General features: G+C 44.9%; 1 protein-coding gene across 3 annotated transcripts in view; it reads left to right on the top strand.

The window, feature by feature from the left end:
* Positions 1 to 8,667: 8,667 nt before the first annotated feature.
* Positions 8,668 to 14,918, top strand: part of OSBPL6 (oxysterol binding protein like 6) — a 3,803,429-nt gene continuing 3,797,178 nt past the window's right edge. For 2 of the 3 annotated variants that reach the window (XM_069616111.1, XM_069616109.1), the window contains exon 1: positions 8,668 to 8,904. The gene's annotated coding sequence lies outside the window, so the exon portion shown is untranslated. Of the gene's footprint in view, positions 9,038 to 14,918 lie in introns of all 3 variants that reach the window. The other variant, XM_069616110.1, reaches the window with a different exon arrangement.

The raw sequence follows: 14,918 nt of genomic DNA, 5'->3' as shown, positions 1-14,918 counted from the left end.
TATTGAGGCCCCAGAAGGCCTTGTGGACAAAGCAGAGGGTTTTGAACTTAATCCTTGCAGCCACTGGGAGCCAGTGCAGAGATTTCAGTCCTGGAGAGATACGATCCCTTGGCTTGAGGCCAAGGACAAGTCTCGCAGTCCGGTTTTGGATGAGCTGCAGAGGGCGGAGAGTAGAAGCAGGCAGATTTAGAAGTAGGCTGTTGCAATAGTCCAGCCCAGAGAGAACCAGAGGTCTGGAGACAGTGAGCTTCTGGGGGAAGGAGAGGAAAGGAAGAATACCTCTGAGTAGGTGCAGCTGGTAGTGTGACTTCTTAGAGACATCAGAGATGTGAGGAGAGAAGGAGAGTGTGGAGTCGAAGATGACCCAGAGGTTTCTAGCCTCACAGGTAGGAGCAGGGAGAGGGCCAAGAGAGGCCGGCCAGAGAGTGACAGGAGAGGAGGGTGTGGGTGTGCTGATGAGGAGAATCTCAGCCTTGCTGGCATTAAGGCAGAGATCATTGGTGGCACACCACTCCTGGATGGCGGACAGACAGTCAGAGATGAGAGAGGGAGAAAGAGGTGGCTGAGGGTAGCCTGGAAATGAGCTGAGTGTCATACGCATAGCACTGGAAGTTGGGGCAGAGCGTGGCAATGCGGTAGGCAAGAACTGCCAGGTATTGGTTGAACAGCCAGGGAGAGAGGTTAGACCCCTGGGGAACACCACAGGTAGAGATAGAGATGGAAGAGAGGAAGGACCAGAGTTGGACCTGGGAGGGTCGATCGGAGAGAAAAGAGGTCAGCCACGCCAGTGCCTGACCGGTGATCTCCAGGTTATCACAGAGATGGTTGAGCAGGATGGCATGGTTGACCATGTCGAAGGCAGAAGAGAGATCAAGTAAGATGAGGACACAGGGGGTGTTGGAATCAAGGTTAGAGATCAGTTCTTCGCGGATGTTCAGGAGAACGGTTTCTGTGCTTCTGGCAGCTCTGAAGCCAGACTGATGGTCATGAAGACAACCAACAGGTTCAGTGAGAAGATTAAGCTGGGAGATGGCCAGCTTTTCCAGGAGTTTGCCCAGGAAAGGAGTGATGGAGATTGGGCGATAGTTAGCCGGGCAGGAAGGGTCGGCGGAGGGTTTCTTAAGATGAGGGTGCACAAGGGGAAGACTCCAGTGGTGAAGGAGTGGTTTCAGAAATCAGCAAGTGCAGAAGCCAGGGAGTCAAGGTGGTCCTTGATGGTTTTGGAGGAACAGGGGTGAACCTGTTTTGACGAGACTTTCATAGATCGGACTTGTCTAGAAACCTCATCTGGGGAGAACAGGGGAAAGGCAGAGAAGGAGGGAGGAGAGGTGGCTGCAGAAGGGCCAGAGGAAGAACAGGGAGTAGAGGGAGAAGGGGAGAGGGAGAAAGACAGGACAAGATGTCCTGAGTTTTAGAGATGAAGTGAGAAGTCAGAGCTGTGCAGAGGGCCTGGGAAGAGACAGGAGAGGTAGAGACTGCAGCAGGATTGGCCAGTTCCTTGCAGATTTTAAAGAGTTCAGCCGAGTTGTTGGATGTCGCAGAGACACGGGCTTGGATGTGAGCTCTCTTCTTAGGCGGCAGGCCAGTTTGTCAGAGGATGTACATGAAGCAAGCCATTTCCTCTCAGCCACCCTGCGCTTGCGTTTGAGGGTGACGAGGTCTGAGTCGTACCAGGAGTTGCACTTGGCTTTCGGCTTCAGGCGGATCCTCATGACAGGGGCAAGAACATCGAGAGTATCTGATATAGCAGAGTGGAGCATGGAAAGGGCTGTGTCAGGGTGTGAGTCAGCCAAAGGGTTAAGGGGGGGGAGAGAAAGAGGCAGCGAAAGTCTCCACTCACATGTGCTTCATGGGTATGATGATCGAGAAGGTGGGTGGCAATGATGGAGTTGGCTTGGCCTGAGGGGTAGAGAGGGTGAGCTGGAAGGAAAGGAGAAAGTGATCACTCCAGGAGAGAGGAGTGGTGAGAGGGATAGAAAGGGGAAGGTCTGAGGAGATCAGAACATCCAGCATATGCCCTGCAGAGTGAGTCGGGCCAGAGGGGAGAATGGAGAGTGAGAGTTGCAAAGGTCGTGAAAGAGTCCAGAGGAAGGGCAGGAAGCATCCAGGTGGATGTTGAAGTCTCCAAGAAGGAGTTGAGTGGTTGAGACCAGGAGGGAAGAGGAGAGGTCTGACCACTCAGAAAGGAAGGAGGAGATTTGACCAGGTGGCTGATAGATAGTAGCCACAGTAAGGGAATGGCTAGGAGAGAGAGAGAGCCTGCAGACACTCGAATGCTTCATTCGAAGGAGGAGTAGGCCTGCGTAGGAATGACAGAGGCAGGAATCCACTCAGGAAAGATCAGGGCTACACTCCCTCCGGAGCGGTTGGGCCTGGGCGCAGAGAGGATCTTGTAGCCATCAGGGAGGAGAGTGTCAAAGCTCATGACAGAGCTGGCCGTGAACCATGTCTCGTGAGACCGAGGACGTCGAGGTCAAGTTCCTCCAGAAAGTGCCAGAAGGTGACAGATGTCAAAGGAGTGTTTCACAGCTGAACAAGCGTTAAGAGTGGCAATATGGAGAAGGTTGCCGACCTTGAAAGACTTCCGGGGAGGGGTACAAATCAGAGGCACACCCTGCGGAGGTGTAGAAGAAGCCCGAGGGGGGGCAGAAAGGGAAGGAGGAGAGAGCAAGGTAGCCAAGGAGGAGCAGCAGGGGAGGCCCTGGAGGGAAGAAAAGGGACAGCAGGAGAGGAGAGGAAGTTGATGAAGCGCGGGAAGTGTCTATCAAAGACAAGATTGGCCTGAGGGCCTTGGACCAGGATGGTACCATTCAAGTAAACATTAATGATGACCTTAGAGGAGTGGAAGGAGGCCAAGAGGGCCTCGCACCGGGTGCCACCATTAATGGGAGAGGAAGAGGAGGGAGAGAGCACAGAGACAATATGTAGAGTCCATAGGTCAGGCGAGGGAACGACAAAGAGGATGTCGGTGACAGTTTGCCTGGAGGGGGCACTGGTATAGGTGTCAGCGATAGGGAGGCCTGGGTTGGAGACCAGGATGTCCTTTTTAAACTTCTTCCTACCAGATTTAGTGAGGAGAGCAGGATAGTCGATAGAGAAGCAATTAGAAAAGATAGGAGAGACAGAGAGCACCATAGAGAAGGAAGGGAGAGGTGAGAAGAGAGAGCGAGTGGGAAGGGGTAGGGGAGAACACTAGGTAAGGACACATAGCAGGGTGCACACAGACGAGACTGAGGGACGAGATAGGTTGACAATTGGACAGGACGACAGGCGCTAAGATAGTGGCAGAAGGTTCGCTGGATGAGTGCTAATGCAAGGAGGCAAGACACAGGACAGCACTACTATCACAATGCAGTATTGAGTACAGGAGAAAAAACACACCTAAATTTGAGAGTCCTGAATAGTGCGAAGAACCCACAATGCAGTTTAGAATACTTTCGCAATGCAGTATTGAGTACAGGAGAAAAACACACCTACGTTTTTTAGGAGTCTGCTATAAAGTTGCAGGGTAGAGTGCCAACAAGGGCCACAACTACCTTCCTTAGCTGCTGCAGGTTGACGGCTGACCACTGGCTTCCCCTGTGGACACCTGCAGACACTGGTTGGAGCCGCTTCAGTTGGAGCCGCCCTTTGCCTTGGGGCTGCCGGGCAGAGGGCTGCCCTGGGAAGGAGGGTTAAGGCAGAAAGAGGGCCAATCAGGGGAGGGAGGAGGCAGGCAGGGAGGTGGGAGGATGTGGAAGCAGGAAATGGGAAGGAGAAAAGAACGGGGAGCGAGCGCGGGGTAGGGGCCAACAGATTCAAAACTAATAAGGCCAAAAAGCAGCAGAGTCCCAAGAGGGCCAATTACACTCACCGTGTGAAGCAGAAATGGAATTGAATAATTGGCTTAATTTATATCATGAAAGATAATGGTATGAGTGCTCATGCTTTTTTATGTGTTGCCCTGAATCAACTATGGAAGAAACAAGATTGTAATTTTAAGAAAGGAGCAGCTCGAATAAGCAGAGGCAACAACCAAATAAGTTTGTCACCAAGTCTCACAAAGATCTGGTTCTTCCTCACCTGAAGATTCAAAGCTTGAATCAGAGGATTCCTTGGACTGAGTGGCTTTAGGCTTTTTCTTTCGTCCCAATCGCCGACCCTCGAAGAGGTAAAGTCTGCCCCTTGTGGAAGCCACTCTGTCCGCCAAGTATGACAGCAAGACCTAATGTTTCTCTGGGTGCATTCCGCAAAAGAGCTGTAAAAAGCCAACCGGCACAAAAAAAACGGTTCTTATGGTGAGGATCTGATGCCAGTGTAAAGGCGAGACAGCAAGTACCGCAGAAATAATCTCTCCAGTAATCCGGACAATGTAAACACCCAGAGGAGGGACGCAAGAGTTACAGGTATGTATGTAAATAACAGCAGAGCGAAGGCAAGTAAGAAGGGGAGGCAAGAAAGAGACTTTTGAGGCAAGGGGATGGAAGGCAATGAATAAGGAAGGGATAAAGGAGGTAGAAACTAGCGTCTTACCTAGAGAGAAGAGTACAGGGTTGCAACGCGTCAGCTGTTGCAGCCATTCTGTAAATATGCAGGACGGAGGACGCCATGTTGGAAAAAACGGTATACACGCAGTTCACCACGGTATTTTTCATCCCATGTTTTTTCATCGCCGTTTTTGTTTCGAAAAAAAACTCATCTTTTTTTTTTGGGGGGGGTTAAAAAATTAAATATATGGTTGTGGGTGTAAGGGAATAAAAAAACCAAAAAAAGTAGGGGCTTGGGGGGTAAGCCTCAAAACGATGAATTTTTCAAGAAAACACCTGCGATGAAAAAACCTGCGATGAAAAATACTGCCGCGAAATTACGTAGAGCCGGAAAAAACAACTAGACCGCTTGCAGGGAGAACAGAGAAAACATGATGGCACGTTTAATGGTGGTGTCTCCAGGCATTGCAAACCTTCCAACCCTGACGAGTCATGACACCAAGAAATATTCAGGCAATGACTGATCGGCTGAGGCAGTATGGGAATTTCCCCACTAGCAAAGCGACAGACACTAGCTGGATATTCCCATTATATTTTTCAAAACGTATTACCAGTTGATCATCTTATATTACTTCATCAAGAGATCATGAGATATTAGTTATACAGGACTTTCATTATTGTAAATTGGATGTTAATATACAGCAACGAAAGAAAGAATATCAGAGGCCAAATATAAGCTTGATGTTGGATAACTGTTTGTCCTGATCAGCTTTCCAAGTTTGTAACCACAAGATTAAAAAAGAGTAAAAAAAGGTGGCAATAAAGTCTGACAAATGGTCTACTATGCTGAAGGTATTTGCATCAGTTGTAGGTCAAATGATTGAATCTAAATGGTCGACAGGACAAATAGTCGACATCAAAAGGTCGACAGGCCAAATGATCGAATTTTTGTTTTTTTGTTTTTTCACATTTTTTATTTTTTTTGGCGGGCCCCCCCCAACCCCATTTTTCTTTGCTAAAAAACACTTTTTTTTTCCTAAACGAATACCTAAAAAAAAATATATAACTAAAAAAAAAATTCGATCATTTGACCTGTCGACCAAATTGTGTCGACCATTTGTCTGTCGACCATTTGTCTGCCGACCATTTGACTAGACACCATTTGCAACAAAGGATGCAACAAGTCCATGGGTAGTCTTTAAGGTGGGGGACGACTAGCGTATACAGTGCTTTATTAATCCCATTCAATAATCTGAGTAGATATCCCACATTTAAAATACTTTTGTTGATTCTGGTTGTCAGTATCACCTCTCAGTTAAGATTAAGGAAGATGGGGTGAGGTTGTGTTTACAAAAGTGGATATTGTAAGAGCTATCAACAATTTAAAACGCTCAATGGTGCCTGGTCCGGTTTGGCTCTTACATGTAGTAATAAAGGCCCATCCCACCGTGTGACTTGAAATTCTTTTTGTACTTTTTGATATAGTAATAAAATGGGGCTATTACCATCTTGTGGGCCAAATCCAGTGTGATCGCGATTTTTCCAAGGGATAACGTATGGACCAAGAGAAATACAGGCTAATTGCCCTCCTGGATGAATCAGGGAAAATGTTTGCCTCAATGCTTTTGAAAGATTTATCAACTTGTAGAGAACAAAATGATATACTTATATTTCAAACAGGCATCTGGAAGGACATCTCAAAATAGCCTTGCATTGAATGTTTTAAAACACTAGGCCTAACAATAAATGGGGCCTCTGATCCACGCTACCTTCTTAGATCTGATTTCAGCATATGATATAATGAACAGAGAAAGATTATGGCTGAAATTAGATCAAAGCGAAATTCCGGCCGCCATGCTAAAATTATTGTTAGCTCTCCATCCTAATATGGAAATGAAAATAAGTTTGGACCAGAGGTGTTAAGCAGGGTCGCATTTGAACTCCCTGCTTATTTAATTTATGTTTAGAATATTTAGCAGAAATCCTTCCAAAAATTAATAACTGGCCTTCAAAGCTTGGAACTGCTAAAATAAACTGGTTAGCTTATGATATGATATGGTGATATGATAAGTCATTTATAACGCATCTGTACACATGTGTTTCTAGGCGCGACAAGACAAGGGAGGGTACGGAGGGAGGACAAGACAAACGATCTTGCTAGGCCTTGTGACATTCAGATTGTGCATGTGCAAATGATTTAGTCATCTTTGGTCAAACGCACATGGGGCTCCAATGTAGTTTGAATTAAATAAATACCTTCTTATGTTATCATTAATCAACTACAAGTAAATAAAAAAACAAATTCAACAAAGGTAGCAGGCGCCCCTCTCTCGGAAGAACAAGGCATGATAACCTGTTCAGTGGTTGTTAACCACATTGAGAGTTCGCAGCCATCTGCTTTTTGCTCATTGTACCTTTCACAGATGGGAAATATCCATTTGCATATCAGTCTTTGTCCTGCCCACAGTTGTAATTAATTTTTTGAGGAGTCGGGGTCATAAAAGAGGCGTTGTGTCGAAGTATAATAATGCTCCAGTGGAGGAAAACTCAATGATTGTTTACTTAGACTGGAACATTATTAATACTGATTCTGAAATTAAAATATTAGAGAAAATGGAAGTAATGATATGGTCTATGGTGATAAGAATAAAGAAATTCCAGAATTATTTTGGAGGTCTTTCCAAACTACCCTTAATTTGTTTAAATAAGCCAAAGATATTGCCCATTACTATTTATCGAGTGCAATTTTCCCCCGGAACTGGTTCACAAATTGGAAAGAAAAATTACAAAAAGGCTTTAACATATGCAGAATTGTTTGTCAATTCAAGCAATTAGGCTGCAGTTAGGTCTGTCTTGTCTCTTCACCATGGCAGTGCTTAGGAGACTTTTGTTATACGTAAAAATAATGTATGCAAGACAAAATGCTATCCATCAATTATTGAAAGATGCTTTTTGGGAAGGAATTCCAAGATGTTAGATGAGTTTAAAGTTGAATTCAATGATTTTATGAAAGAAATAGATTTTTATATGAATAGTTATATTCTGCATTTAAAAAAATGGTAGATTGATCACAATCATACAACAGAAAGTGTTTGTTTGGGACTGGAAGTCCAATTGTAAACATCTGGAGTATGCACGCATGTTTGAAGATTACTTGAAGTTCGCTCCCAAAGTACATATAAAACCATATATATGGACATTTCCTGGAACCAATGTGCTATGTTTGATATGCTTATTGGATTCAATCTACTCCATAAAAAGTATGTCGAGGATGTTAGAAAAAAAAAAGGAGTGGAAAGAAGTGAACACATTTGTCATTTTTGTGAAGACGAAGAACTTTCAAGCACTTCTATTTATGTTGTCCCTCTATACCTGGTTTAAAGAAATCTATTTTTTTAAGAATTGTGAACATAATGAAATGATGAAAGATGATGAATTATTTTGGTCCGACTAATGATGGGATTCCAAATCTCCTTGATTGTTGCTATGAATGTCTTTTTTAAAGAGCTATCACACATTGAAGACATTTAATGAATTACCTTGTTTTAATGATTATATGTGTAAGGTTTGATACAAACCAGAACTCATTCTAATTAAATAATGTTCTTATTGGTTCTGTGTATTTTTAGTTTAATTTAAGTGTTGTATTTTTATAGAACCTTAATTGGATATTTCTTTTATTTTCGTACTATTGCTGTTTTGGATGCTTCTGTGATAGCTCACTTCCCTTTCTGCTCTTGGACTGTGCTACATTCAATATAAAGGAGGTATATCATTCAGGTTGCATCTGTTTTACATTTTTGATTGGGATCACTGGTGGTTTAGTAGTAGAGTGGAGATTAGTAGGCGCGTGTGGGCCTACTTATACCCGTACCCGTGCTGATGAGTAGTGTATAGTCATTACCTGGGCATAGTAGTCTGTTTCTTGGTATATGATAGAGGGACACATGACAAATGTTCAGGTGGACTTCAAACCTTTGTCAATGGGTTAGTCTGACGTCCAAATCATTTTATTTGTCAAAAAGTGTTCTAAAAGCTGCTACCCATGATTCCAAAAGCAGAAGCCTATTCGTGCGTGTACTTCCGGGTCAAAGGGAGACAGCAAGTGGGATACAGTCTTTCTGCTGCGATCGGTGAAGGCCGACAAGAGTGAAGTCAGCACGAGCGGACAGGGCTGCTCGCTTCGAGGATATGCGCATGAACACTAACGCGCATGCGCACATCATAGTCTTATCACGCTGAACGGCAGACAGAAACGCCCGCTACTTTGCTGCTGTTGGGTGGTCGGGTTGAAGGAATAGGCACCGTTTCGCTTAAGAGAAAAAAACAGCAATACCCCAATCCTGCAGCGATAGGCTGAGGCAACGCGTTACCGTTAAGACAACAAGAGACAACCTGAATGGATGCCAAGACCTTTTGGAGAGGCAAAGATATCGAGGTTAGAATAAAACTATATACATGTGATTTCCGGTGAGAGGAATCTTGGATGACGCTCATATATACACGGGCACGATAGGGCACCAAGCCAAGGTTGCTGACTTAAAGCCGGTTTCTGGAAAGGCAGCTGTGTGGTATGGGAACTAATAATTAACTTCTGTCTTATGCGTATGTGCCGTAGATGGCTTGATTGCTTTGGCTGCTGATTTCTTAGACATGGTGTGGGTTCGTCCTCCTCTCAGGAGTGGCTGCTGCATTATAGGTTAGGCTGGCTGTGTTGCTGTGTCTGGGGCTGCCTTTATGTTAAAATACGCGAAGATGTAGCGTGCACTCCCTCAGTACACTGCAGTGATGGTGGTGAATACCCTACTGCAATGTGCGTGTTTTAGTGCACGGTGTCACGAAATGTATTCATACAATAAAAGGAGGAGCGATCCTTCCGTATAAGCGATGGAAACGGTGTTTTAATTTTTCCTTTTTACAGTATTGTATTGAACTTGTCCTGGGAGCTCGTTGCGCAATGCAATGTGCGGGGATGTCGGCTTGAGTCGCACCATATTTCCATAGCCTGCAGAGCTTTAGATGTCAGCAGCACCAGGCGAGGGAGGGATGAGGAAATCTCACTCACATAGGTTGCTTATGCTTACCGCATACCACTGAGCATGTGAGCAAGGGTCTATTAAAGATTCAAAAACCCTTTATTGTCTTTTTAGCCGTGGTATGTTAAAATTGCTAGTTGGGCGGCAGTGGTAATGACCCACCTCCCACCCCCCGACTTTTATATGTCTTATTTGTTTATGTTAAAACACGACTGGAGTTTTTGCAGAAGGAATATGAAAGGAGCTGTAACTGAAACACAGAGGGCATTTACTATAATATTGTACATTTTTAACAGGTTCGTGTGCTTATTATTACTTCAGAATCCTTGCAAAAATGTATCAGGGCAGATCTGCGCCCTCCCATCCTTAAAAAAAACGAACTCATGTGATTTATTTGAATACTTGACAAACCTATAATTTCCCTCTCCTTTCATTTGAGAGTGGAGGTGCTCATACTTCATGTTCCAGTATTTTCACAACCGCACACAAGCCAATCATTATTTGAACATCTTTGAACATCTTGCATTTTTTTTATTTTTCTCATTCTTTTAACAACTTCCCGCAAAGTTCAGCTTGTTGGTATTGGTATAGGTGCTCTGGTGTATCTGAAAGTGTGTGGTGAGTTTTGTTACTGGTGTTGGGAAGGACAAAGCAAGATATCTTTGCTATTGTGTTGTTGCATGCAGACCTGAGGTACACTGACTCCTGCACCTGGTTGAGTTTCTGGGCGTTTAATAGCTTGTATATCGAGGCCTTTTTGTCCAGGAAGGAACCTTCTGTGAATATAGTGTTAGGATGCCACCTGGACGTGTACAATTTTCCTGTGGTTCCAAATTGCTGTCATGTGGAGTGCCTACAGCAGTGTTGACAGACTTCCAGTACTTAGAAATTGTGCACCTCTCAACCTATGTCGTCATTGTGCAAACACAAGGCAAAAGCCACTTGTACCTTACGGTCCCAAGGCACATTTCAGGGAACCAATTTATAACAGGTGCTTCTCATTTTCAAAAAGTAAAAAAAATATGTGTATTCAGTCAGACTTGTAGGAAATCGATCTTTTACCATATCTAGTTTAGGATGCAACTTGCTATTATCCTAATATGTAAAGCAAGATATTTTCTTCTATTATTGGTGGACAGTGAAGGCGCCCATTCCCCAACACGTACTATCCAAAATTACCACTAGGGAATGAGACCAGGAGATAGATTTCAAGTAGAACAAAGTTTATATAAGATAAGTTGTGCACGCAGAGAACTCTGCTGCCCCGAGAGCGCTCTGCCAAACATTACACGGGCAGCACATTATAAGACATAGCGTGGCGTCACTAGTGACGCGGTTTTAAGTACACAATTCTGTAATAGAATTGGTGAGACACACTAGTACACTATGTATCTTTAGGTGATGACGTGGGTCAGCTGGGCTCATCTCCGTGGGGTGAAGGTTGGGTTGACAAAGTGATACATTCCCTGACAGTCTAAGCTGCAATACCAGGATCTGAGGGCATGAGACAAATGATATGCATATATATCACTGACAGGAATATGGGCATTCTACCCTCTGCACCCAGGCACCCATAAAACACAGTGCCCAAGACCCAGGTGACCGTCTTGGGGGTTTTGATCTACCTGATGCCTCATGATACGAATGGACATGTGTTGTTTCTATAGAGGATATATTGGTGCATGGGATTAGGGCTATGGTGGGTGTCGTCATCTAATCACTACTAGGGGTCAGATGTGTATCTGTACCAAAAAGCAGAGGGGCTTGGGCCTGGTGGGTTATGGCCTGACGGGTGGGGGTCGAGGGGACACAGGCAGGTTAGTGGAGATGGATGTGCACATGGGCAGGGCCTGCTCTGGTCTCTGACAGCGCAGTGAGATCACTTGTCTGGGGATGATACTAATTGTTGCAACAATGAATAGCTGCACTTCTGTGCAGAGCTGGCAGGAGGCAGAGGGGGCGTGGGCTGGCTGTGTGAGGCGCTGGGCAGAGGGAGAGACAGGTTTTTTAGAGATCATTTTCGGGACTAGTAAAAAAATGGCATCTAGTGTGTCACAAAATGGAGTATCTGAGTTTCAGTAGGACTTGGCTACGTGATTGCCTTTTGTTGGTAATTAGAGGGTAATTAGTACAGACTACGCATATGAGCGAGTGGGGACGTCTTCCCCCTTTAGCATACGTAAGAGCCGTCAGTGTGGGAATGGTAAGGGGGCATAAAAGACCACCTCTCCTCCAACAATGGCTTGAGTTGAAGTTATGTTGTCTGACACTGGATGACTACCGAATTTAAAAAACCAACAACTTTCTTTTGATTTTAGATCTGGGTCTCATAAGAAGCACTCCTGTGTTGCCCTACAGTCAGTCCTCAAACTGTGTTTTTCAGTACAAGGATTCTTGATCTGTTATGGAGGCAAAGGTATGTGTAGTAACCAGCAGCTTGCATTATGAGACATCCGCTAGTGTTCTATTTTGAATAAAATTAGTTAGTTCAATTAATAGTTTTCAAAAGAGTGAGAAGTGTCCATCAATGTGTGGAAACCGGTCCCTAAGAGATGCATTGGGGCTACAGTAATTTCTTCATTATCTTTGCTTGAATGAAACTATTCTCAGTGATGAAGATGGGTGTCCTCTTGAAAACATTTAGGAATTTACCTTTACTACACTGCATTATTCACAGTTTCGTTTCAACAAGTAGACAACCAAAGCTGTTTTTTTGTACTCAACTCAACTTCAAAACAATAGTGACAGGTATGTAGCACAAAACAATTATAGTGGCCCCTCCCTCCATTTAACACTTTGACATCTACGTGACCTTTGCCGGCAACCCTCCAGAGTGACATTGGCCTACATTGCCACTTGATGACAAATTATGCTCTTGCACTAGAAACTGCCCTGCTAGCACTAAGAAGAATCTTCCCTTCTGTCCAGTGAATGGGACATTTGTCATTGTACCGTACCAGAGTAGGTTAATTCCTACTTTGAGATTAGGAAGTTGAGTGTTTGGCTCCATGCAATCTCATGGTCTGCCCCCATAAAGCCTTCTTTTAGAGTCAGTCTTTTTCTTTGCTCTCATAGAGTACTTACCATCATCTATCTCTGAGATTTGAGCAACATTATTTTATTTTTTGGCTAGACTTTTTTGGGTTCTCAACTTCACTCTGATTTAGAAATCGTGTGCTATTTGAAACAGGTAGGTTTGCAAAATGTTGCTTCTATCTTTTTGTTACTTCTGACCCTCATAGTTGTTGTCCCTCACATTTGGGAGTATCTTACCAGGTGCTTAGATACATGTGTTGAGCATTTGTAGTTGTCAGGAGTCTCTGTTTCTGATTTTTTTTTTTTGTTAATCAGAAATATTTGATGAGCATACTTTTTTTTTAAACACCATTTTATTACATTTTCCATTTCAATACAGACATCACAGTAATGCAATAAGTGCGAGATATATCATCATGACATATTTCCCGGGGTTTTTGTCGATGGTGGTAACTGCTGCTAGCTACGTGCTTCTGTGGTTGGTGCCTTTGGAGCCGGACAGGCCCTGTCTGGCGCTGGTGACTCTGCTCTTGGCTTTCCTTGGGAATGGACCACAGTTCAGTAAAGCAGGCTGCACTGGAGCCACCTGGTGAGAGGAGGCCTCCTGGTGAGGGTCGGGAATTTGGCCGCATAATCAAAGAATGGGTCCCAAGTGGTCAGTGTTCTGTTAAGGGCATCCCATCGGATAGCCGCAATTTTCTCGGCTACTGCTATGTCCCAGCATTTGAACCACCACAACGCTATCGATGGGCCCTCTTTGTCTTTCCATAGTTTGGCCATTGCGATCTTTGCCGCTAGGAGCAGGTGAGTGCATAGGCTGGCTATTTGCCCTGACAATGGGTATGTGCGACTCCCTGTTGCACCCAATAGGAAAATCCCCGGATCCCAGGGTAGGGAGAGCCCAGTGATGTCTTTAATGTGTTTTAGTATTTCGCTCCAATACCTTTCGGCCTTCGGGCAGGACCACACCATGTCAAACAGTGAGCCGGGAACCGGGCACCCTCGCCAACAGGTTCCAGCCGCACTTGGGTTGGCTTTCTGAATTTGGGCTGGAGTTATATAGTATCTGTAGTACAACTTATATCCCCCCTCTCTATTTATGACGCATTGAGAACTTTTGTGCAATTTCGTCCATATTTTCCCCCAATCTTCAATCTCTATTTCTCGGCATAGATCTTTTTCCCATTCCAGCATATATCTTTCTTTTTTCCCTGGGTCTGATTTGTCTAAGAGGTGATAAATAGTGGAGATCCTGCCCCGACTGGTTGGTGTATTCAGAGAGAGCTCAAGGGCTGTCAGATCTCTGGCGCATTTCGGCCGTATTTGGCTGTTGAACATCCAGTGCCTGATCTGGGCGTAATGGAAACTTACGCGCTCCCCTACTCCAAATTTTTCTTTGCATCTCTCGAATGTGATGGGGGTTCCCTCTTCTAGGAAATCGTTGGTTTTAACAAACCCACCCTCTATCAAGGCCTGGAACTCTCATGGGCGCCAGCCCGGTGAGAAGCTGGGGTTGTTCCAGATGGGGGATAGCGGTCCCATAGGCCCACGAACCCCCCATCTCCGGGACGCAACTTTCCAGCAGTGGCACGTGACCGCTGTGGCAGCCAAGGGGCCACTGTTTGCCTGTGGCTTTATGTTTGGCAGGTGTGGGAGATCTGATAACGGAACCGGGCACCAGAATTCTTCGATTTGCCTCCATTTCGGGGGATCTGCTTCTTGCACCCAGGAGAATGCGTGTGATAATTGGGCGGCTAGGGTGTATCTAGGTAGGTCTGGAACTCCCAGTCCTCCCTGTGTCCTCTCTCTTAGCATGATTTGTTTATTAATTCGAGGTTTTTTCCCTCCCCAGACAAAGTCTAGTATTTTCTTTTGCAGGGCTATTAGGGCCGGTCCCGGGACATGTATAGGTAGTGCTGTGCAGTGGTAGAGCCATCTGGGGATTAGATTCATTTTGATAGCTGTAATTCGCACAAACCAGGAGATCTCCTGCTGTTTCCACCTTTTAAGGTCGTAAGGTCGTCCTGCAGACTGTGAATGAGTTGTGGGATATTACTAGGGTATAAATGCGCTGGGTCTCTTGTTATTTGTACCCCAAGAATTCCATAGCCCCTTTAGCCCATGGGATTGACAATAGGGGAGCCAGTGATTCTTTTTCTTTTGTGGTGAGATTAATATCTAAGGCTGCGGACTTGGACAGATTCACCTGGAATCCCAACAGGGTGCCAAATACCCCGATTTCTTCCCACAGCGCTCGTAGGGATTTTCCTAATGAAGTTGCGGTGATTAACACATCATCTGCATATAATGCGATTTTATATTCTTGGTCACCCACCGATATCCCTTTTATATTCTCGTTTTGCCTGATTCTGGCAGCGAA

The sequence above is a fragment of the Ambystoma mexicanum genome, chromosome 9 (assembly GCF_040938575.1).
Source record: "Ambystoma mexicanum isolate Mex_15411 chromosome 9, UKY_AmexF1_1, whole genome shotgun sequence".
In the NCBI taxonomy this organism is placed as follows: domain Eukaryota; kingdom Metazoa; phylum Chordata; class Amphibia; order Caudata; family Ambystomatidae; genus Ambystoma; species Ambystoma mexicanum.
This window is presented reverse-complemented; position numbering and strand designations above follow the sequence as displayed.